Raw genomic sequence first — 25,578 nt, 5'->3', positions numbered from 1 at the left:
ATAAATCATTATTTAGCTGGACACACCTTTGTGGTGTGCACACCTTTGATCCCAGTTTTGAATCTCAGGACTCTGGAAGGCAGAGGCAAAGGATCTCTGTGAATTTGAGGCTAGCCTGGTCTAGTGAGTTCAGGTCAGCCAGGGCTACAAGAGAAACCTGTTTCGAAAACCAGAAACAAACAAACAAATATAAAATTAAAAAATCATTATTTAATCTGTTTTGGGGAGATACTATAGTACCATTCTGTTTTATGACAATCTTTAAATTATTGTTAGATTTATTCATATTTGTTTGACCTGTAGGATTATAAGTTATATTTGTAACAGATTTCATGCTATAATGTCTAAAAAACTTGCGTTTCAGTGGATATACATACTGAAGCACCATTAGCCCCAATTTGCAAAGGCACCTCCAAGACAGTTACCATCTCTAATAAATGTGTAACCTCAGAATCACTCTCTCTAGAAATCAAGGCAAAAGCCCATCAGAATTCTGAATATGAACCTTGGCATGGTACATGTATTTCTACTCTCTACTCTTTGTAAGATGAAGGACATAAGCCATTGTATGACCTTGCTCCAAGGCGACATCAAACAGGATCTGTATTTTCAATTAGCGTATAGCTCTTTATCCAGTAATTGAACCTTGATGGTCCACATATAATATCTAATCTGACCATGTTGGCCTATAGGCAAAACCTTTTTATCCAATATCTAAATGGAATGCCATGCAATTTCCTCAAGTCCCTATGGACTTTTTTCATCTGGAACTATTTTTAATCTCTGTTTTATGGTCTCTCATCCAGCAATCTTTTTCTCAGTTTCTTCCTTCACTGAGTCTGTGTTATTTCGATCTCTCCCAAGGATATACAAAACTGCAATAATTATAAAAATTATTTGTATGCTAAGACAAACAAACTCAAGTAGAATTCAAATGCACTGTGTCATTGTGAATTCCTTCATTTTTAAATATAGGTGGTTAACCTCTGTATTCCCTTAGCTTGGTGTAGAAGGCTGTTGATTCCCTGTCCTGGGCTTCTGGGCGGTTTTTGATCTTCACCTGCCTCAGACTCAGATTGGGTTGCCATCTCCAGGAAATTTTCTCGAGGAGCTGCTGTACAAAGCAGAATGGGGATGGGGTGCTGTTAATCTCTGCTGTTCTGCCAGCTCTGGGTTCATTGTCTGATTGACCCCTCCCTCCGCAGCCACTGCTCTCTGAGAGTTGGGACCTGCACCTCAAATGTCATGTGGTCTAATAAAAGGTGCAAAATTTGGGCAACTGTGTAGTGTCTTCTCATTGGGCCTCCCAGTAACTATAGTTTGAAAGGCAGGGGCCAGATTTTCTAATCTAAGCTTAAGTCATCGCTTCACGTTGGTGCACCAATTTGTTGGTGAAGGGGGATATTAGACTCTTGAAGGCTTCTCTACCTTGGCTAGGTCCCAAATAATTAACACAGAGAAACTGTAATTTATTTTATAAGCTTTAAAGCACTAGAGTTGGGCAGATATCAGCCCTCTAAGCTATGTTGTCTGCTTCCCCACCAAAATCCCCATAAATACTTGCACATGTCCCATTTGGGCTGGATCTGCTCCATTAGGCCAGTCCTCAGAGCATGGGTCCTAGCCCATGTCATCCCACAGTGACCTTGACCTCCTTCTCCCCGGCTTCATCTCCTCCTGCTAAATCTTCTGTTTCCTCTCCTCCTGGAACTTAGGCCCTGCCTACCTCTCTTTTGTCTAGCCCAGGCTGTCAGCAACTTTATTAACCAATCAGGGATAATTGTTACACAACATCACTTAGTGTATTCGAGAATGTGCTTGTCTGGAGTGTAACCAGATCTTGAGGGCCAGTAATTAGCATTATAATACATAGCACCAGACCAGCCCCCAACAAGGAAGACTTAACTAGAGTTAGTTGTGTAGTTCTGCAATACCCAGGCAATGTTCAGGAAGATCATGACTTTGAGGCCAGCCTTGATTACGTATCAAAACTCTATCTTAAAACAAAAAGAGACAAGCAAACCCCAGAGAGGGAACACTCTTTCTAGAGGGGATATGTATAATATATATATATATATGTATATATATATATATATTTCTTTGAGCTGGGCATTGGTGCATACCTTTAATCCCAGCACTTGAGGCAGAGGCAGGAGGATCTCTGTGAGTTCAATCCAGCCTGATCTACAAAGTGATCTCTAGAACAGTTGAGACTACAGAGAGACCCTGTCTCAAGATAGTGGGGTGGGAGAGCTTATTTTTAAATTGTTTTCTATCAGAGATATATACAGGAAAATTGTCTTTGGATGGGAGGGTGTGTACAGCGACTCCATGTCAAGTATGATGCTAAGAACTAGCCTAAGGAACGTCTTAAAAAGTATGGATTCCTGACTGTGCTTTGACTCCAAATCTGACTAAGTGGATATTTAATGTATATGTAAGTGCGTATGAATTTTGACAGTGTGGCACAATAAAATGTTAAGTATTCAAATCATTATTACCACTGAAAGCATTTTCACCTGTTGGTTTGAGGCCTAGAGGAAAACCATTGTCAGGTTTCTCTCCCTGACGCCTCTTCCTCAGCATCTGTCTCAAGCTTTACAGTCAGGGTCTAAAATCACATTCTGTGATATGTGCTTGTGCATTATCTTTCCCTTGATTTAGTTATCCTTGATTGCTGTTATGTGCATATTCCCTAATTTTTAACCATTTTGCTTATATATGTCTACACTATAATGTACTTTATAGAAAAACACTGCTATTTATTTTCCTTTAAGAAATGTAGAAGACTGCACCCCCCAGGGTGAGGTGATCAAAGAGCCAGCCCTGAGTTCATGTCAGAAGCAGCCCCTGTTCCCCTTACTAGGGTATCCACTTGGAGACTCAGTCTAGGGGCTATATCTGAGCAGGGTTTTTAGGTCCTCTCCATGCGTGGTCCTTGGTTAGGGTATTGGTCTCTGCAGGACCCCCTGTGCCCAGATTTTTTGGTTCTGTTGGTCTCCTTGTGGAGCTCCTGTCCCCTCCAGGTCTTTCTAGCTCCTTCTTTCATAAGATTCCCTGCACTCTGCCCAAAGTTTGAGTGTGAGTCTCAGAATCTGCTTCGATTCCTTGATCAGTAGTCTTTCAGAGGACCCTCTGTGGTAGGCTCCTGTCCTATTTCCCGTCCTCTCCTGCTTCCTATGTCTATCCTGTTTGCCCTTCTGAATGAAGATTAAGCATTTTCCCTAGGGTCCACCTTTGTGGGGTACAGATTTTAGTATGCTTAACCTATATTATATGGCTAATATCCACTTCTAAGTGACTATATACCATGTGTGTCTTTTTGCTTCTAGGTTATCCCACTCAGGATGATCTTTTCTAGTCCAGGCCACAGATGCAGCCAGTCCTGATGGAAACCTGATAGGCTAGGGTCAGATAGAAGGGGAGGAGGACCTCCCCTATCAGTGGACTAGGGGAAGGGCACAGGGGGAGAAGAGGGAGGGAGGGTGGGACTGGGAGGAGAAGAGGGAGGGGGCTATAGCTGGAATTACATAAGTGAATAAATTGTAATAAATAATAAATAAACAAAACAAAAAATGTAGAAGAATATAGATACCAATATTTCTAACTAATGTGCTGATATTCAGAGACTCAGGTTGTCTTCCTAGGATCTGTTTCACAGTAGATACGTATAGACCACCTCCCTCTTTATCGTTCTTGCTCCTGCTGTGTCTCCTGTCTGTGGCTTCTCTTGGTTTTTACATCTATATCTCACCCAGTCACTGCTGACTCCTCAAATGTGCCACTCGCTGCCCCTTGCATACTTAGTTCTTTTGATACAGCAGCTCAGGTCAGCATTTCTGTTTGTTTTTCCCATCCCACAGGAAAGTCCTGGGATGCAGCATTTTGTGTAACATATAATGTGCCCAGACTTTCATGTCTGGGCACTGAGTGGGGGAGAACGCTTTGAAGGGGAGCATGAGGAGCTGGTAGTTCTCACGCAGTTGAAAGAAAACCAGAGTAGTACTCAGCAGATGTCTGATCTACACACCTTCAGAATTGCTTTGAAAAGATGAATGTGTACATCTGCCTCATCCTACTTTGAAGCTTCCCAGACACAGGCATGGCTAACAGTATCCAAAGTTGATCTTTAAACATGAAACAAAATTACAGATTTTATGACAAGGTTCTAATTTGTTTTCTGTAGGGTCTTTCTCAAACTTATAACAATGGAAAGAGAATGAGGTATATATGTCTTTCTAAGAAAACTGCTGGTAGTCCTATTACAAAGGTATAATGGAATATGTGAAATTTATCTTACTAATTTTATATGATAGAGGGCCAAAATAGTACCGTTCAATATGCAGTTTACATAAAGTTGTGAAATAATTTGCTTACCCCTGTGCACTCAGCCTTTTTAGGTACTAAGGCCTCAAAATCCAGGTTGTGATTCAGATGCAGTCTTTATGCTGTATTTCCTACTATCACATTTCAGCAAAATATCCCATGAAAACAAAAATATGCTTATTGGAAAATATTTTGTTTGTTTAATGAAAAATGCAGAACTGTAACACAGAAACATGGTGCTTGTTCATGTCTATTTAAAGAATAAATGTTTTTATTCTTCTAAAGGGTCAGCTGATAAACATAGTCTGTCTCTATTGAATTTTAAAAGACAACCATTTAATAGGTTGACAGTTTATGAAACATGCCATACTCCTGCCATGAAGTATTACACTAAGAAGAATAGAAATGAATGTGAATCTAATATTCCCAATAGTGATCAAAATTGGTATCAAAATGGCTTTTATTCTTGCCACTTTAAGGTTACAGACATCACAGGGCAAGAGAGATGGTTGAGCACTTAAGAAAACTGGCTGCTCTTTCAGAGGTCCTTTGTGCAGTACCCACATGACAGCTCTGTGGGCAGCTTCAGTCACAGGGATCTGATGTCCTCTTTTGGCCTCCATGGGCACTTGCATGCACATGGTGTACAGACATACTTAGTAACCACTCATACAGTGAAATAAAGTCTAAATAAAAATTACAGACATTTTACAAAAGGAAATGCTATACCATTAAATAGGTGACTATTGAAAGAGAAAAAAGTATTCATTGAAGATATTTCCATATACCGTACAATTAAGAGGCATTTTGTTCTAATATTGTGTTATTTTGTTTGCAAACAGGTGGCTTAACAAAAAGAAGAAAAATACTAATGGATGAAGACTGGCTCTGATTCTTTAGCGAAAAAGTTTAAGCTCTTGGTCCCACAATTGGATTCCAGTAGAGTCCAAGTATTGGCAAAGTGGTATGAAAAAAAGGAAGCTCAATTGGGAGGTTATTACTGTTCAGTCACTCATTGATAGTGGTGACATCAGTTTTATATGTGCAGTGTTTGTGACTGCAGTGAGAAAAAGCCTCCTGGAGATGGTTATTTGTTACACACCTTCTCTTCCCATCCACCCATTCATAACCTCATAGTGGTCAGCTGCTCTAGGTGTTGCTATGAATTCAAAGAACACTGAGTTGGCAGAGTGCTGCTGTGTGAGCTGCTTTGGGATTCGTCATTCAGTGAACTGAGAAGATACTTGCTGAAGCACAGCTTGCTTCCACAACAGCTTATAGAAATAGAGTGATGTGCTAACGAAGACACTTATCATGGTAGTTATGGCCAGGAATTAAAAGGAAACATGGAATACACTTAAATTTTCACATTATTCATCTCCAGAGGAGATGTTCAGTATCTGAGAAGCCAGTGGAGATATACCTATTAATGTGTGCCGAAAATATGACACATTGAAGAAGGCATATCTTTAAGAGGCAACAGTCTTACATTTTGTAAGAGTTTGAAGTTAAATTTTCCATGCTTTTAAAATAGCGTTTCATAATTCTGAATTTAGAATAGTTTGAATTTTATGTGCATCCTGTTTATGAGAAGCAATGCTTTGTAATTTGATAATGTTTCAAATTATTTTTAGTTTTTTTGTTTGAACTACTGCTTGATTACTATAACTCATGACTTTTCTATTGAGAATCAGATATCAGGATTCAACCTTAGAGGCACAGATTAGAAGTCTTTGTATCATGCGCCAGTTTAAGTTTTTATTGTTATGCTCTATGGTGAGAAGCACGTGTTCAGTAAAGGTCCAGAAGGTAGCCAGTCCCAAAGCCTCCAGCTGGCTTTCTTATGCTTTGGATAGAACTTTAGGGGAGGAGCATTTGTTGCTGTCACTAAGTCTTATGCTTACATGCGTAGATTTAGTGATGACTTAGCTGTATTTTAAAGGATCCAGTAATGAATGGAGCTGGCATGGATTGTCACTGGGATTATGTGGATGTGCATGAAGGCAGATGTGCTGGATCCAGGTTAGTGTGTGCTAATGGTGAAGACAGGTCTTGGCTTTATATGGAGGGATTGAAATACCAAAAAGAAGTTCATTCCTAAAACGTTCTTTTTCAGCGTTGCCCTGAAACTGCCATGAAACAGAAGCCCCTCAATGTTTGCCAGTGTTTTCCTCCAGAAACATGGCTCCCTTCTTGTCACTTTTAAGAAATGTTTTTCTTTAAATTAATTATGAAAAAGATTATTATAATGGGTTCTAGAAAACCAAATCATTGCACCTAAATATTCATAACATGTTTATTGATGAGACTGAGAGCTCCTGTATAATTTCTTTTATATATTGTTTTTAGTCCTAGGATAATTCCCACATCTGTCCACAACAATTAAAACAGCTCTGATATACAAACCTCATCCCAAGATGATCTCTGTGTTCTTTCTACCTTCAGTAAAGTACCACACTGTTTAACCCAGAGGCACTGCTAGATAAAAACTACAAAGTCACCCAGCATGTATACACTTCTCATATTTACAGATCCAGGCATCAGTATTTTATCTTTCTAGTTTATTTATTTGCTTTTGAGACTGGGCTCATTTTTACAGCAGTCTTCTTACATCTCCCTCTCCAGTGCTGGGATTACAGGTATATGCCAAGATGCCTGGCTTTATTTCTTTTTTAAGATTCATATTTTAAAATTATCTTAAATTATGTTTAGTATGTACACAGAGGCTCTGCCCTGGAGCTAGATTTACAGACACCTGGCATGGTTGCTGGTAATCAAAATGGGTTCTCTGAAAGAATGGTGCGTGCTCTTAATCCCTGAGCCATCCCTCCAGCCCCATTTTTTTTTTTTCTGTTTTTTTTTTGAGACAGTTTCTCTTTACAAAGACAGCCTTGTCTGTCCTGTACTGGCTTTGTAGACCAAGCTAGCCTCAAACTCACAGAGATCCTCCTGCCCCTGCTTCACTGAGTGCTGGGATTATAAATGTGTACCGCTACGCCCCGCCCATTTTTTTTTTAACTTTAGGAAAATAAGGAATGTAATTTAAACTAACAAAAGTCATTGTATTGTAATCAGTTATCTTTGTATCATATGCTGAATGGGATAACGAGCAGTTCTCAGCACATCCTGACACAGGTCTCCAGGTATGACCGCATTCCCAACAATCCAGCACTACATCATGGAGCCCGCCAGCCCATTTTCAAGTAAATTATTTCCTCCTAACATGCCGGTCTCTCTGCCCAGGAACCTAGTTCTTTAATTAGAGTGTGGCTCAGTAGAGTACAAGACCTCATGTTCCATCTCTAGCATTGCTTCCTAATCCCCCAAGAAGATTTCTACTTCATAAAATCATACACCATTGGAGTTATTCACAATAATACAATTTAAAATAACTAGTATACATGTGTTCATCAAAGCAACAGATGAACCCTCATTAACCTAGAGTGGTTCTTAGGGCCACAGGAAAATGAGAACAAGCATGGTAGCACCCCTCTCCCCAATTTTAGTTTCCTAGACACCTGATAAAACAAGGACCTTTTGCTTAGTTTTGGATGCAGTCAGCAGACCAGAAGTGATAAGCTGTGGCATTCCCCGTACATTCATGGGTCTACTTGTCATGGCCCTCACAGTCAGTGTTTCCAGTTCTGCTTATACAGTCAGATTCCTGCTGTGTCACTCTTTATCCAGACCCTGCTGATTTGTGCTGTTCTCAGATATTTTATACTGAGATGGGAAACAAGCAGATGACTTGAGAGTGCTTAGCTTAGTGTCATGCATACTTGAATGTCAGTTTCAAATACTTCCCTCATACAACCAAAATTATGTGTAATAGCCAATAGACTATGTACAGAAAAGGGTGACTGTTTAAAGTCCTAATTGTATTTTAGCAGTAAGAAATTGCTGGGAAATGAGGACTTTTAGGGGCTAAGCAATGGCTTTATTTAAAGAGTGCTTTATTGTGGATATAGAGTTCATAAACAGCACAAAAGCAATCATTCTTAGTTGTTCAGTGTGCACTTAAACTTTTTGCAAAAATCCTTTTTCCCCCCTTCCTGAGACAGGGTTTCTCTGTAGCCCTGGCTGTCTTGGAACAACTCCTAGAACCAGGCTGGCCTTGAACTCAGGGATCCACATATCTCTGCCTCCTGAATGCTAGGACTAAAGGCATGCAACACCACACCTGGCACACGCCTGATGTGGCCTTTCTTCGTGAGCACTTTGTTGACTCTACAGTGTGTGTGTCTTGGAAAGGTTCTCTTCTGTAAATTTGAATGTAGTGCAGCACTTGGTGCCACAGTATGTCCTAGAATGTGCTAAAGTGCAGTGTGTCACAGACACCTCACACTAAGAATCAAAACCCAGTGGGGTACAGCCTAATAGGCAGTGTCCCTTATTAGGCATGGGGACCTACACATTGATGCGGTTGCAGTCTCTATACTCCCTGAGACATCCTTTTTTAATTGATTCACAGAATGTGTGCGTATCTAAATCAGTGCTTTTAGCCTAGCTTTGTAATATGCTTATCACCAGAAACCAACATGCATAATGACTTTGGGTCTTTGTCGGACCTATCAGGGAGTTTTGAGGTTTCTTCTGTTTCACCGGGTAAAATAACTAAAAAGTCCTGAACAACTACAAGAATATTTCAAACAATTGTCAGCTTAAGATCATTTGACAGGGGAAGCAGAGCCCTTGAGTTTCTCCTCATTTTTGCACTGAATAGAACTGATTATATAAAGCTGAGTGTGCATCCTGAACATTTTATTTGTGCTTGGTGTTGTCTGTGACCGTCAAGACTTTAGGAGGAAGAAGAGTGAGCAAGCAGAAGCACCTTACTTACTGTTGAGCATACTGCACTTATGTCTTGCTACTGAACACCTCAGTAGTTAGGCCTGAAGTCTCCTTTTTTGTTAAAGCACATTAAAATTATTCTCCCTAATTGCTTTGTAAGATGAGGCAATAATTTTATCCTATAAATGTAATGTAACTTTAAAAGTTTTCTTACAAAATGAGTTTATGTCATTGTCTAAACTATCGTGTGTAAACAACCTTTTAAAAGTAGGGGCAGTTGAGAAAGAAGAGGGGGAGGGAGGGAGAGAACAAACTAAATGTTGTGAGTTATGTGAAAGGTGTTATTTTAAATTTTCTGTTTTGCCCACAGTAAATGTACAACTTTGGCATTAATATGATTTGATGGATTGAATTCCAGGTTTACAAATGTCCCCTCAAAGCACATTTATTGGGCCACTATAAGGTGCATGTACAGAAAAAAACCTCCATGCTCAAGGGTTCATGAAATGCTGTTTCACATCAACTCTCATGCAGTCATTTATTTTGAGAGGAAGGGGATGTTTCATTTCTTGTGTGTTTGTTTTTGTAGATTCAGCTACAGTTAAGAGTAGTTCAGTTTGGGGCATTGGAAGTACGTCAGAGAGACTGTGAAAAGTTTAAAAACAAGGTATAGGTGTTAGAGTTGAGTTTTGACCCAACAAAACCTTTTTACTTGCATGTTGTATATTAGGTTTCTTGGTCCAAATTCCATTGTCTTTGCAATTATGCAATTACCCGTGGCATTTTCCTTTCATGGGATTTCCCCTTCATTTGTGTGATGTAGCAAGGGTTAGACTGTGCATCCCATAGCAGTGACTTACAATGTCTTCGATGCAATCCCCACTGCCTCATTGAATCTCTCTGTACTGTATGCATCGCCAGGTATGGAGCCATAATACTTTATGAGAAATGGAAAATTACAGATCATATTGCATGAGTAAAGCCCCCTGGAGCTAAAGAAACTGACACTTTTTTAAATGAAAGTTAAATTGGTAAACTGACTCACCATTACTAGCTTTGTGCAATGTTATAAAGGCAGAAGCAAAACACTAGTGCACTGTGCTTGGCTTTACAGGATGGCTTCCCCACCATACATTGAGTGAATTGTCCGCAGCATACTGTAAATGCCATCTCTTACAAAGCTATATACTTAGATATGCTCAGTTAATATTCTAAAGTATTAAACACACAAAGAAAATACTAAGCAGGCAGTTAATAGCAATACTATGAAATCTCCAATAATTGTTTTTACTGTTGCCTTTGCTCTTTAGTGCAACCTTTCTGCATCGTAATTGTGTTGCTTTTTTTTTTTTTTCTTTTTTAACATTTTACACTCCTGACTTCAGACTTAAGTACTTGCTTACCTAGTATTGCACTCTCCTTTCTTTTATTGTATATGCAATGTAACAACACAGTTTTGGTGCTTAACAGTATTCCTTTTTTCTTTAATAAAGGATATTTATTTGAATTAACTTGATTTTGTTTTGTTTAAATACCATCAGTGGTAGGTATTTTCATTTCAAAAAGGAGCATAGCAATATTGCACAATTTTAACAATGTTTTTATTTTCTGATAACAGTATCTTTTTTGCAAGTCTCTTATTTTATTAATTACAGTTTATTCACTGTGTATTCGAGCTGTAGCCCCCTCCTCCATCCCCTGCCAATCCCACCCTCCCTCCCTCCTCTTCTCCTATGCCCCTCCCCCAGTCCAGTGATGGGGAGGTCTTCCTCCCTTTTCATTTGACCATAGTCTATCAGGTCTCATCAGGACTGGCTTCTTTGTCTTTCTCTGTGGACTGGAAAGGCTGTACCCCCCTCAGGTGGAGGTGATACAAGAGCCAGCCCATGAGTTTATGTCAGAAATGGTGACTGAATATCTTGACAAAAAGCAGCTTACTTAGGGGCTGAGTTTATTTTGGCTTAGAGTTCAGGGGAGTAAATCCATGATGACATGGTCAGGAAACAGAGAATCCTTGTCTTCAGCTTGCTTTCTCTTTTTCCATTCAGTCCAGGTAACCATGGGATGGCATCCTCACAGTCACAGTAGGTCTGTCTTCCTCACTTACACCTTTCTAGAAACACCCTCCTAGGTATTTCCAGTGCTGCGTTTCCACGGTGATTTAAGACCCTGTCTTAGAAATAAAAATTCAGGCATGACACTGAATAGCTGCAGAAATGAAAGATGGTCAGAAGCAAATGATGGATAGTTTAGAGGACTAATTCCGTTATGATAGAGCTAATTCTTGACTTGGCAATGAGAGAGATGGCGAGGGAATGAAATAAGACCCTTACTGTCCTGTTTGTAAAAATTCAGGTTGGACTTGCTTTCCTGTGTAACAGCAGTTACCCGGGAAACACTCCAGGAAGATGGACTTTAAAGAGCTCCCAGGAAGAGACACACTGGTTACCATGCTGAAAGACAGTTGAGAAGTTGGTGGAATCCAGTGAGGTCTGTAGAGTGAAGTGGAAGATATTCCATGAATATAGTTTAAGGAATTTTATAAAGATTTGGCTAGGGAGCCAGATGCCGTGGCGCACGCCTCTAATCCCAGCACTCAGTAAGGCAGAGGCAGGCAGATGTCTGTGAGTTTGAGGCCAATCTGGTCTACAAAGCAAGTCCAGGACAGCCAAGGCTACACAGAGAAACCCTGTTTCATAACACAGAATTGGGTAGGGTGTATTTAGGGTAAAGAGCACTAGAGTATGCTTGTGATGGTTAAAAAAGATAAAAAGCCAAAGTTACTACAATAGCCATTGTGCTTTCATTTCTTTGTTGGAAGTAATAAACTGGAGCTCCAGGCATAGTGACACACAGTTGAAACTCCAGCACTCAAGGGACAGAGGAGAATCTCAACTTCAAAACCAGCCTGAGCTATGAAGCTAGACTGTCTCAAGAAAAAAACCCCAAGACCTTTGATTGTAATACAGTTTTAATTCAAGTGACAGATGAGGTGGGAAGAATATGCTTGCCCATCCTCCATCCCTCCCCCAATTCTCTGTGGTAATCACAGGTCTACTGTAGTCACGGGAGGTTTTTCTCGAGACAGTTCCTGTTTCCCCTCTGTATTTAGGTTGGCTTTTTGTTTTTAATATCACCAGTACAGGGATCCTACTGGTTCACATAAGAGTAGTTTTATTGTGTATTTATTCAGTAATTTGGTGGTTCCACAGAATGTACTGTACGCCCCAGTATATGTGTGTCTACAGGGACACTCACAGAGAAGGCCAGGACTTTACCCTCAAGGTCCATCAAGAGTGGAAAGCTGGACATCCACAGGTAGAACCTGTTACCTACAATGCCTCCTGGTCGCAAAGGACAACTCTTTCAGGAAACTTTTTTCCTTCTGCCAGTCTGATTCCGCTGCTTGTCTTCCTCCTGAAGTTCCCATCCTGATTACTACACTAAACTGCACATTTTCTGGAAAATCAGTGAAGAGCCCTCACCATGTTACCCAAGGGCCAGAGCATAGCTCTAAGCCTGTGTCCTAGGCCCATGTCCCCTGAGAGCATAGCATGACCTGCAAAGCCCAGGTCTGATAACCCATGCAGTGTGACTAGGGTGTTTTTAAGCTGTACCCCGGCAATTGAAAAGACCTAATTCACTCCCTAGTTATGGCTGATTCACTGCAAGAATGTGATACTTCTTCAATCAAGAATGTACTAGCATGAAAACTGTAAAATAATTCAATAGCCACCAAGAAGAAAGAAAGATAGATAAAATTAATGATGGAGCAACATTTATCAGAGAACGTCCTAATTTTCTATTTTTGCACATGTAAATATGAATGGAAATTTAGCATGGCCATTTCCACCATGCAATGAATGGGCTTTTATAATCCCTGCCAAGTTCTACAACACTCTTAAATGCTGTCATTTACAGGCAGAACTTTGCCCCTTGTACCTCGCAGTGGGTAGGGCTGAGAAGGCACTGCTTGTCTCAGGTAGACCCCTGTCATTTCACAGATTATTTAGGACGTGCACAGAATGCAGTGCAGACGCTGGTAGAGGACAAGGACTTTAGACCTGTTCTGGCTGAGAGAAGGCCTGCCACTTCTGTTAGTGCCTCAGTTTCCTCCTCTGAGACATAAGGCTGGATGCAATCTAAAGTCTTCAAATCTTTTTTTTTTAGTCATGTCAACTCAAACAGGTTAGATGAGTGCTCTACAGCCTCTGGCTCCTGCCTAACAGCACAAGGGGAATGGAACCTTACACAGAAGAGAAAAGATGCCAACTGGGGCCAGAATGAAAGAAGACAGGGCAAAACCAGAGGCTGTCTGCCACTGTCCGTTCACTCCTTGCTATCCAGGCAGCTGGCTCTCAGAATCCAAAGGGCCCTGAAGAAGAGGACATGTTACAGCAGCCCGGAACACTTTCTTCCCAAGGCAGATCTTGTTTGGGGGGAATTTTACCCCAACCATAAAATCCGTTAGTTTCCTACAAAGGTCTTGTAGCCTGCCCATGGCCAGAAATCCAAGGGGTCTTAGGCTAAATACTTGCTTCACAAGCATCTTTGCTGCTAGCCTCAGCTTTAACAACAGCTTGCAAAACACCCCAACATCACCCTGAGAAATAATTTACATCTAACTTGTGTCTGCCTAAAGAGACACTGATGAGTTTGGACAGTTGTATATACTGACAAAATGCCATCATGACAAAACCCACAGCATTTTGTATTCTGACCAAAATTCCCACCGGTCCTCTCCTTCCTCTGTGGTGCCTTTCTTTCTCATTTTCTCTTTGTTGGGGATGGACCTAATGTTTTACCATAGAACTACACCTCCAGTTGGGTCTTGCACTTTTGTGGTCTATGCCTGCCTTGCCCAAGCCAACCACTGGCATGCTTCTTGTCACTAGAGAGGTTGGCTTGCCCCCTTTCACTCCGCTTTGGATTCAACACACTGCATCCATACAATGGATTGCTTCCCCTGTGTCCTGTAAGCTTACACCACAGCAGTAATTCCTGGTTTGGCTCCATTGTGACTAAACATTCACACACTAGTGTCTGCAGGAACGTGCACCTTCACTTAGTAAATAGCTGGGAGCAGAATGCTGGCTTGCATGGTAGGATTATGTCGCAGTTTGAGATAACTCAAGACTTCTGGACATTGCTTTGCCTTTGAAGCGGGAAAGATGAGTTTTTTCTGAGGTACAGCCTTCAGCCTTTTCCTGTCCCCATGATGATGAATGCTGTAAGGACAAAAGAGGTGGTCATAAGCTATAGTCCATTTCCTGTGGAGGAAGAGATTGGGGCCAGAGGAGAAGAAGGCATCTCCCAAAGAAGACACACACCGTGTCAACAGTGCAGGAAAGTGCCAAGTGGGAGTGAGCACTGGGTGACAAAAGCAGCGTGTGGAGTTTTTAGTCACAGGCAAAGCCAGAAGAGTGTCTACGCTGTCATGGTTCAGTGACCTCAGCCATTTATACCCGATGGCACACTGAGCAGGGACAGTGTTTCGCAGTGTCCAGCGAAACTTCCCAAAGGTTAAGTTTTGAAGAACCCTCATTTCCCTGGGCTGGCCTTTGGGAGTTGGGGACAGGCGCACTCCTTTATGGGGACACCCCACACCAGATGGAGTGTAAGATAGCATTCCCCATTATAACAGACATTGAACCAATCCACTACTTGACAAAATATTCTTCTTAATCTAAAACTTTACCTACAAACCTCCTAATATTAAAATCATATTTCAATATAACTAAGATTCTGGTTGAAACATTTTTCTCCATTGTGCTTACCATGCATTGGTCAGGGAAGGATATTGAGGAGCATTCTTAGTGACAGCAGCAAGTATCTTATTTTAGCTGAACACCTCTTGATACCTGGCATTTTAAGTATTGCAATTAAGTCAGTATTTTGAGGAGAGAAAATCAAGTCACTTGAAAACTTAATCATAACCTCAACAACAAACAAAATTCTACTTATCACTTGTTCTAGCTAGTTTTGTGTCAACTTGACACATGCTGAAATCATCTGAGAGGAGGGAACCATAACTGGAAAAAAAAATGCCTCCATAAGACCAGGCTGTAGGCAAGCCTGGGGACAATTTCTTGGAGATTAATAGAAGAGAGGGCCATTGTGGGTGGTAACACCCCGGTCCTGGGTTCCAAAAGAAAGCAGGCTGAACAAGCCAGTAATCAGCACCTGCATGGACTTTGCATCAGCTCCTTCCTCCCAGGCTCTACATGGTTTAAGTTGGGAATTTGAGATGTGGATGATCATATTGGTTAATTTTTTTTCTTCGTTTATTTTTTCTAATCAAGTGAAAAGAACTGTGAAATTCAGAAATTCTTTGAGCTAAACAATAAAAAGAGTAACAGCTGTGCAAAGCTCTGATCATCTTGCTGTCACATTTGTCTGTTCACCTAACCAGAAGCCAGGTTCACAGAGAAACAAAGGCTCATCACTGCTCTGAGTCTGAAGACTAAGCTGAATCTCCAAGGCACATGATGTTACTATGTAACTCTGGCTGCCCCAGAACTCACTGTGTAGACAAAAATGGCCTTGAACTTAGAGATGTGCCTGTCTCTGCCTCCCCTTTAATTGCTGAAATTAAAAGCTTCAAAACCTATTCTGAAACCTTCTATCAGGCAGAGTGATGAAAAATGGTTATATTACAGAATGCTCGTCGCCTGTAAGGGCAATGGTTCCAAAGAGCAAGCTTATCCAGCCCTTTCCTCAAAAGAACAATCTACCTGGTCTTTCCCACAGAAAATAACTTGAGATGAGAGATCTTTTCTTACAAGGGAAACCAGGCATTACACTGGAAACATTTTCCCCAGCAAATCCATAACACCTGCAGCAATGGTCCTTCCTTGCATTGGTGCTATGCAGGCCACACAGGGAGACCTAACTTCTGGGTTGCCAGAATCCTGCAATCTCCAGTCACAGTTCAGCCTTGGGTTAGCTATTAGAGCAAAAAAAAGTTCCAATCAAGAGATTTAAAACAGATTGGGAGCATCTACCACTGAAACTCTCTTATGCTGGCTGCTCCTACCTGGAAGTTCAGAACCAGATGTCTGATCTTACCTACCCCCTTTTTCAGGCCATGCTGGACTGTTCTTCAGGCCATCCTTTCTAATTCCTTTCTCCTTGCACAGGGTCCACTGTCAGGGCTTCCAAGGGCTCCTGCTTTCTCTTCACTCTTGTTATCTCTGTAATAGGTGCGCCAGCCATCCTTTCCTGGTAACCCTGAGTCAATTTTTCCCATTACTCTCCTATACAGGCATCAGATCAGCAAGGCCTCTGGGGAAGCAAGCAACACAAATTCATGTGGTTCATTGTGGACCAAGGCCTAGACAGGTCTGCCCAGCAGCCCCTGCAAGTAAGTTCATGATAGCAGGTACATTTCCTCGAGCCTCAGTGTTGGGATCAGTAAGCAGGCACTTCTACAGCCAGCTCCAAGAAACCTGACAGACCAGTTATCAGGCATTTGTGAAGACACCCAGACCACCTGCTGACCACCTGGAACTACCTGCGCATGCTCTAAATCACCCTATAAAGAGAACAGGAGCCCCCCCCTCTCTCTCTGCCTCGTCTCTCTGCGACCCCTCTCCCCCTGCTCCCCCTTCCCCTAATAAACCTCCCACGTGGAACCGATCTCGTGGCGTGATTTGTGAACCCGCGTGTAACCTTCACATTCGCACGTTTCCTAACATTGGTGCGTTGGGCCGGATTAGGTTACCTCCAGCAAGTTCCCCGAGCGCGCCGGGGCTTCTGGGGACCTATTCCTCTCCAAATCCGCCCGAGATCTCCACTTTCCTGCTTCCAGTTTGCGACAAACTCATCCAACACCGACTACATTGGTAAGTTTCCCCTTGGGTCAACATATCCCTATTGCTAGACCCCATCTCTACCTAGGGCCTCAGTTTCCCTTGGGAGCCTTCTACATACGTTTTTTTTCTCTACGTGCTCTTGCACAAGTTCCTAGCTAGGCAAAACAAAAAACGTATTCTTTCGGCCGTGCCACGGGGCACCAGGGCCTCGGTCGCTGGCCAATATCTGACGAGATATTGTACCAGACTGGACCGATTCGTCTAGAGACCCGCCTTTTTCTGGGACGCCATTAGAAGGCCACGTCTCTCTCTCGCCTCCCGATGGGAAACGCCCATACGACGCAGTCTATCCCCCCAACTTCTCCGCTGGGATGTCTTCTACAAAACTTTAAGACTTTGGGCCTACAACCCCAGCTAAAGACTTCCACGCTCATACGCCTCTGTAATAAAACTTGGCCTACATACTCGTTAGGTAAGGGTCCAAATTGGCCGATTAACGGCACGTTAAATCCCGGTATTTTACGGGACCTTCTTAACCACTGTCAGCAAACTGTAAAATGGAAGGAGGTTTTCCTTTTCCTTCTTTCTAAACCTTATCTCTGTTCCTCCTGTTCTCCTACTCAACTCCTCCTAACAATAAAGCCTCAGTCTGAGGAGCTCTCTACTTTTGACCCAGCAGATGAAGCTCCACCGCGCCGCCCTCAACCTCTGGCCTCTACAAAATCTTCACAACCTCCGGAGTCTGTCCCAGCCTCTCCCCATCCTGCTGCTCAAAAATCCTCACAACTTTCGGGCCCTTCCCCCTCCCCTCCTACGCCCCCTCCTTCACTTTCTCCAAAATCCCCGCCCCTTCCTCCATCAACAGACCATCCTCGCCTCACACTGGCACCCACTTTCACCCCACCCACAACCCGTTCCCGCTCTGCAACAAACTCTAACACCTCTGCTCAACCTAAGCCAGCCTCTATCCTTCCCTTAAGAGAAGTAGCAGGTATAGACGGCTTAATTAGGGTGCATGTTCCCTTCTCACTAACTGAACTTTCTCAAGTAGAAAAGAGATTAGGATCCTATACCTCTAATCCTTCTACCTTCATTAAAGAATTTCAATATCTCACTCAATCTTATAATCTCACCTTCCATGACATTTATATAATCCTTGCCAATAACCTATTTACCTGAGGAGCACAGGTGGGTTTGGGAACAGGCTAGACACTATGCAGATGAGGTTCACCAAACAAATGCTTCACACCCCATGGGGGCTGGGGCGGTACCCGACCAGGACCCAAATTGGAATTATAATACCCCAGAGGGCATTCTAGCTAGGGATCAGTTTACAACCTGCCTGCTGGCTGGTCTCCGCAAGGCTGCTCTTAAGCCAGTTAATTATCAAAAGCTCCAGGAGGTCATTCAGGACAAGAAAGAAAATCCATCTCAGTTCCTAGAGCGCCTTACACAGGCCCTCTTACAACACACCAATCTAGACCCCGAAAGTATAGAGGGCAGACAACTCCTAATGACTTATTTTTTCTCCCAAAGTTACCCCGACATCAGGGCTAAGCTTAAATCCTTGGAAAGGGGACCTCTGACTCCACAGGCAGAAGTCTTAGCGCTGGCCTTTAAGGTATTCCATGGGAGAGATGAAAAAGCCCACAGACAAAAATACCAAATGTTGGCCCAGGCTATCCGACTGGTCTCGGGCACTACCCAGGGTCCCTTCCGCTCTAAGAGACGAGTACCACCGGGTCCTTGTTTCAAATGTGGTCAAAAAGGTCACTGGGCCAGGGCTTGCCCTAACCCCCAAAAGCCACCGGGGCCATGTCCAAAATGCCACCAAGAGGGACATTGGAGTGTTGACTGCCACCGTTTCTCCCATGATATGGGGGCATCACCCCCAGACAGCCCTCCGGCCGATATCCTAGGCCTGGCTACGGACGACTGAAGGTGCCCAGGTTCCCTTGACCCGACCACTATCATCACAAACAGGGAGCCTCGGGTAATTATTATGGTATCAGGGCGAGCCATCTCCTTCCTTGTGGACACCGGAGCCACTTACTCAGTCCTAACAGAGTACTGGGGTCCCACTTTTCCTTGTAGTTCCTCTATTGTCGGGGTAGGGGGACAGCCTTGCCAGCCCTGCCGGACTCCACCACTTAATTGTATTTTCAGGGGAGTCCCCTTGTCTCATTCTTTATTAGTAATGCCAGCCTGTCTGGTTCCCTTAATGGGAAGGGACTTTTTAGTCAAAGTAGGGGCCTCTATTTCTTTCACTCCGCCCATCCGCCTGACCCCAAGCTCGCCAGCGTCCTCTCTTCTCCTCCTAGCCACCTTGCCCACCAGTTCTGACACGCCGCTTCCCCTGCCAGCCTCTCAGGTGGACCCACAAGTTTGGGATGTACAAAATCCCTCTGTGGCTAGTCACCATACCCCTGTAACCATTCGGCTACGAGACCCCACCCATTATATTGTTCAGGCTCAATACCCTCTTCCTCTTAAGAGCCTTAGGGGACTTAAGCCTATTATCTCTGATCTTCTAAGAAAAAAACCCCTGTCTATTTCACCTTTCGAACTCATGTATGGGAGACCGGTCCTAACTCCTGGTCTTTCAGCTAAATCCTCTCCTCTCCCTGACCACCTGCTTACTCCCTTACTCTGTCATCTCCGTTCCCTTCTATGGATCTTTACTGACCACTGTTTACCACGGCCATACACTAACCCCTGTCCATCTCCTATTAACATTGGGGACCAGGTCCTTCTTTCCCCTCCAAACCAAAGTTCCCCAACCCTTTCTCCTAAATGGCAGGGTCCTTTCAAGGTAATTCTTGTGACTCCCACAGCTGCTAAACTTGAGGGTTTCCCTCACTGGATTCATCTATCCCACCTTAAGCCTTTCACCCCCTCTCCTCAAGATAATGCCCCTTCCTACATATCAACCCCAACAGGGCCTTGCTCCCTCAAGCTCCAAAAGACGCCGAGATCAACCACCCTGTCTCCAGTTCCAGAAGAATGAGGCCTCACCACAGGAGCGGTGTTCGACTCCACTGGATTGGATATGTATCTTTCCTCCTCTCCCTCTTGCCTATTTCTGTTAAAGATAATCCTTACATATGGAGATTTGAGGTTCAAGAAACCATCATTAATAATAAAAAATCTCTCCAAATAGGGTCAACGAACTGCTCTACAGGAGGCTGTTGGGAGCCGATTGAGATAGCCATCACCCCCACTTCTATCCCTCCCCCCTTACTTGATAGAGTTTTTGTTTGCTTTCTCTTTGATCAAACAGAGCATTATTGCAAAAAAAATGGCCAGACGTATGGAGGCTTCCCATACTGGTCTTGCCAAATCCACTTACCAACACAAAAGAAATTTCTTCACCTGTATAAAAAAACCCTCTACCTATACATCCAAGACCCGTGGGATGCCAGATGGGAAGGAGGCGTCGTCGGAAAACTCTACCGCCGCTACACACCCGGTCTACCGATAAGTACTATCCGTATCTAAAGAAAATATGTCCCAATTACCCAAGATTTGGGAATGGGAGAAGTAGAAACACTCCTCTAAGATCATTACCTCTCTAACATCCCCTCTTATAAATGACACAAACCTGTCATTTAATCTCCTACTCCAGACTCTGACCTCAGCCTACAAGCTCTTTAATGTGACCCAACCGGGCCATTTTGAAGCTTGCTGGCTGTGTGTACCACAGAGGACCAAGTCAGAGGTACCGCTGACAGCCTCTGCGGTAGCTCTGTCAAACAACCTTACCTCACCATTTACTAACTGCCCCGACTCTACTGTTGCCACAACCCCCTACCTTTCTCATATCACCCTCTTTGGCATGGCAAGCTGTTTCAAGGCATCTGGGACACGCTCTGTAGGAATGCTAAATTCTTTAGACTGTAATGAAACTATAATCCTGGAGACCTCATCTCAACCCCAATGCCCTACCGGGAATAACATTTCGATTCTTTGTGGCACTCAGGTCTACCATCGTCTGCCTGCTCGTTGGTCAGGAGTTTGCACTCTGGTACTCCTCTTCCCCGAGCTTGGGGTAATAAGCGACCGAGAGCTCCTACCAATCCCGGTTGTGGACTCAAAATCTGCCCGGCAGGAAAAGAGGGCAATTCAAATCTTACCCCTGCTGGCTGCTGCCAGAATCACAGCAGCTTTAGGGACCGGAACAGCAGGACTAGCCACCTCACTAACTCTGTATTATCAGCTTTCTTCCCAGTTCATCCAGGACCTTCAAAGGGTGGCTCAGACAATACTAACCCTCCAAGGACAGATTGACTCGCTGGCAGCAGTAGTACTTCAAAACCGACGCGGATTGGATCTCCTCACAGCTAAAGAAGGTGGCCTCTGCCTTTTCCTCCAGGAGGAATGCTGTTTTTATGTCAACCAGTCGGGTATAGTAAAGGACAAAATCCAACAACTCGAGACAGATTTACAAAAACGAGAGGAAAAGCTGGAGGCGTCTAGCTCTTGGGCCTTTCAAAATCCCATATGGAAATGGATTCTGCCCCTTATCTCACCTCTCTTGCTAGTTTTTCTACTTTTGCTTTTTGCACCTTGCTTAATTAACTTCCTCTCTACATTTTTCCAACAACAAATACAAAAAATCTCTAACCAAACCATTAATCAGTTACTCTTACAGGATTATCAACCTCTGCCCACAGAACCAGATGACTATGACTCCGATGGTGTGGACCAGCTGTATCCTGAGATGGACAACACCCCTAATCAGCAGGAAGTAGCTTGAAGAGCAAAAGTCGTCCCTATGCCCTTCCCCCACCATCACTCCTTCCTGGCTCCCCACTTTTTAATAAAACAAAAAGGGAGGAATGTTGGGATCAGTAAGCAGGCACTTTTACAGCCAGCTCCAAGAAACCTGACAGACCGGTTATCAGGCATTTGTGAAGACACCCAGACCACCTGCTGACCACCTGGAACTACCTGCGCATGCTCTAAATCACTCTATAAAGAGAACAGGAGCCCCCCCTCTCTCTCTGCCTCGTCTCTCTGCGACCCCTCTCCCCCTGCTCTCCCCTTCCCCTAATAAACCTCCCACCTGGAACCGATCTCGTGGCGTAATTTGTGAACCCGCGTGTAACCTTCACATTCGCACGTTTCCTAACACTCAGTGTCTATATTGGAGACTTGGCTGTGCAAGTGTACCCCTATAGCTCATCCCTGGAACCCACATGAAGTTGGAAATAAAGAACACAACTTTTTCCTCCACATGAACAAGCTCTTCTTACCCCACAATCAATAACAATTTTTTTTTTCTGTTCAGCAGAAAAACAAAACAAAACATGGCTTTAGGCTTTCTTTTCTTCCCTGGCATTATCTAAGTTCCATGTCAGGGGAAAGTTGGTCAGTTGGAGGCTGGGTATGTCGTGGCCCCCCCATCCATGCTACCATGTGTCAGGATACCTGAGCTCCCTTTGTGCCCCAGATCCAGGACAGTGATCGCATGCTCCTTATCTTGACCCCTGTCCAGGCTTTTTCTTTTGTTAGCTACCTCCTGCCAAGAGCTGAGCAAGGACCTTTTGTTGGGGGCCTTCAGGCCATTTCTTCTCCATGATGAATTATTCTGATCATCAAACCAGGACTCCAAGGTACTCTTCTCAATTGAGTAGTTCCAGAGATCTACTGTTTATCCTCAAAGCCTTTGGGATGGGAGGAAGTCTGTGGCCAGGGCCCCTCCATAGTGACTTTCCAACCCCCATCAGACTTCCTTTTGCTGTCTTTACTCATCACACTGGTATCAGTTCTCAAGAATCTCAGTTACCATGAAAACTTAAAAGCAGAAAATAAGATACTGCAGGGCCCACTCAGTCCTGGGGGGGTAACTGAACTGGAAAGGTTTTTGTGGGTACTGCATTGAGGTGGGGGTTGGGGAAAGGAATAATAGATGCCAGGGAAAAAGCAAATGGTAAAAATGCCAAATGCCTCCCTAACCCTTACCTCTTGGCTATTTCCTGTCTTGTTCAGCTGTTTGTCATTTCTAGTTTCCTTTCTTACCAACACTGCCACAGTTAAGAGCCCTCCTCAGTCTGACCATGCAGGGTTTTTGAGCCTTTCCCACTGACTTCTTAATCTCTTTTTAGTGCAACTGCAGTCATGTTACTTCAAGGGTTTCACTGATTCTCCACTTGGGAATGTAGGGCTTCTAAGGACATGAGCCAAGCCGTCAGATCTGTTCTTTCTTCTGTGCTGAGCCACTGGTGTGCTCAGCCAGGGTCTCAGGGCTGATGTTGAATGTGTTCTCCTGTTCCCTGCATCACTTGAGTTTTCAGTGGGCAGCCACCCCTCTTTTACATCACAGTTCAATGCTTCCTCCTCCAAGGCCACCAGCTTCTTCCCCACATGGATCCCCTGCCTTGCAGTGCTGTAACCAGGTACTATGCAGCTCCCTTTCCAGTCTGGGTGCTCTTGATGAGGAAGATTGGGCTTGTCATCTCTATTTTCCCTGGGCTGATGCACACTTCATACGTGTTCATAAAACCAGCCAGATGGCATTAGATGTCACCAGAGGCAAAGTGAAGGATGTGACAGGAGGCTCCTGACTGAGAGGGAGATAGTGTCCTCATCTGCCACAGTCCTAGCACTTTCCCATGTCTTTCCATTCTGTCTCATCTTTCTGTTTGCCATTTTAAAGATTACAACTAAGCCAAGAATACAAAACAGCATGGGCTTTAAGACCTTCTATTTTCACTGGCGTCCCTGGTACCCTCAGGATTCAGGGACTGGCCTGGTAAAAAGCAAAGGAAACCATAGGGTTTCTGCTGCTCTATGCTCACCCATGTCAGCATGTTTGAGTCAGAGCCTGCAAATACTTGTTTAAAAGGCAGTATAAAAATATATCAGTTTGCACTATTTGGTTCAATGGGTTAACAGTGCTTTCCCCATAAGCCTGTAAGCTCTGAGCTTTATCTGCAGAATTCAAGTAAAAGCAAAAGGAGAGGGTAGCACCGTACCCATTCATAGACCTGTCCCAGGCGCAGAGATTGATAGTGACAGTGTGCTGCTGCTTCTAAAACAGCAACATGCCCACGGTCAAGTCACACACGTGTGCTGGACAGTGCTGTAACTGAGGAGTTTCATCAAGGGGAGTCAAACATTGAATCTTGTAGCTTTCAGCAATGTTTTCCCCAGAGTTCATGCTCTCTAGTGATTGTGGAGTTTTAAAGGCACTTAGGATATTTGGTAACTGGTAACTAAATAACCCTGAATATTCCTAAAACTTCACAGGGAATCTGTGGGTAAGAGGGGTGAGGAATGTCTAACCTCGTTCAAAATCAAGAACTCTGGAGAAGAGAACTGAATTAGGCAGATTTACATGTACCAATTGGGACATCTAATAGCCTAAAAAAAGGTAAGGGGGAAAAATACCTTATGATATAATTTACCCCACAAACTAAAGGTCTTAATAAATACATGTACATTGTGTATAGATGCATAAAATATTGAAAGAATGACATTCAAAGCATCATAGTAATGAAGCAGAAAGCAACATAGGTCCAGCGGGCTAACAGTGTTTCACCTGAGTTTGATGTCCAGAATCCATAATGGTGGGAAAACTGACTCCCATATGAACTGAGGCCCACATGCCCCCTCCACAATAATAAATAAACGGGTTTTTTTGTTTGTTTGTTTTTGGTTTTTTTGTTTTGTTTTGTTTGGCATATAGGAACCACTGTATAACTAAGGCAAATTCCTCTCCTCCTCCTCCTATTTTTTTTTTTCCTTTAAGGTACAGAGGTTGGAAACAGTACCACATGAGATGGAAAGCAAGCTATTTGATTCTTGACAGGCTGATAAGTATTACACATTGAAAAATCTATATACTGCCTTTAAAAAAGTATTTTCATGGCATGGTTCAAGCGTGTTGCCATGGGTAAGCATGGTGCAGCAGAAAGCCTGTGCTGTCCTGGTTGCCTTTCACCAGGCCAGTCCCTAAATCCTGTTGAAACTGAGTGCCCCATGTTAAAAGTGGGGGTGACAAAAACACTCTGGTCATAAAACTACTGTGAAAACTGCTGTACTGAACAGCCACACCCTGTAATCACACAGCTGTGATTATGCTCAGGCCATACTCATGCCTGCAGCACTGGGGTCTCATTGCACGAGCACACTATAAAATAAAAGTTCTGCTACAGGAAACCACGATTAACGAAACAGAAAAGAAGATGAACACGAGTAACTTTAAAGTTATTGTTTATTTGACAATTCCCAAGTTGACTTGAAAATTTATATTTTCAGCAAACTGTGAATACTGGTGGCTTCTTTTTCCTTCCTGCAATGGCAAACATGCTCAATTTGTTGCCCAAGTGACAAATAACATCTACCCAAGGAATTCAAACTAATTTTAAATGTAACTCAGACTAAAAAAAAAAAAAAAAAAAATAGATACCACAGCAGACTAAAGCCAAGTACAAAGAATATTTTTCATTGATACCATTCTGAGTGAATAATTTGTAAGTAGTATGCTTATAAATTAATAAGAAAGAAGAATACTTAGGATAACAGGAATGTAAACTTTCTAAAGCAATGCAAATATACAATTACCTGGTCCTAGTCATGAATTTAGTATCAGATTCACAAACTGAAAGACATGAAATTTCATGAAAGACTAGAGACTTAAGCC

General features: G+C 43.1%; 1 protein-coding gene across 1 annotated transcript in view; it reads left to right on the top strand.

The window, feature by feature from the left end:
• Positions 1-10,628, top strand: part of Jmy (junction mediating and regulatory protein, p53 cofactor) — a 74,124-nt gene extending 63,496 nt beyond the window's left edge. The window contains exon 11 of the mRNA XM_055625516.1: positions 5,169-10,628. The gene's annotated coding sequence lies outside the window, so the exon portion shown is untranslated. The remainder of the gene's footprint in view (positions 1-5,168) is intronic.
• The last annotated feature ends 14,950 nt before the right edge of the window (positions 10,629-25,578 follow it).

This window comes from Psammomys obesus, unplaced genomic scaffold, assembly GCF_907164565.1.
Source record: "Psammomys obesus unplaced genomic scaffold, mPsaObe1.curated_primary_1811, whole genome shotgun sequence".
Lineage (NCBI taxonomy): Eukaryota > Metazoa > Chordata > Mammalia > Rodentia > Muridae > Psammomys > Psammomys obesus.
This window is presented reverse-complemented; position numbering and strand designations above follow the sequence as displayed.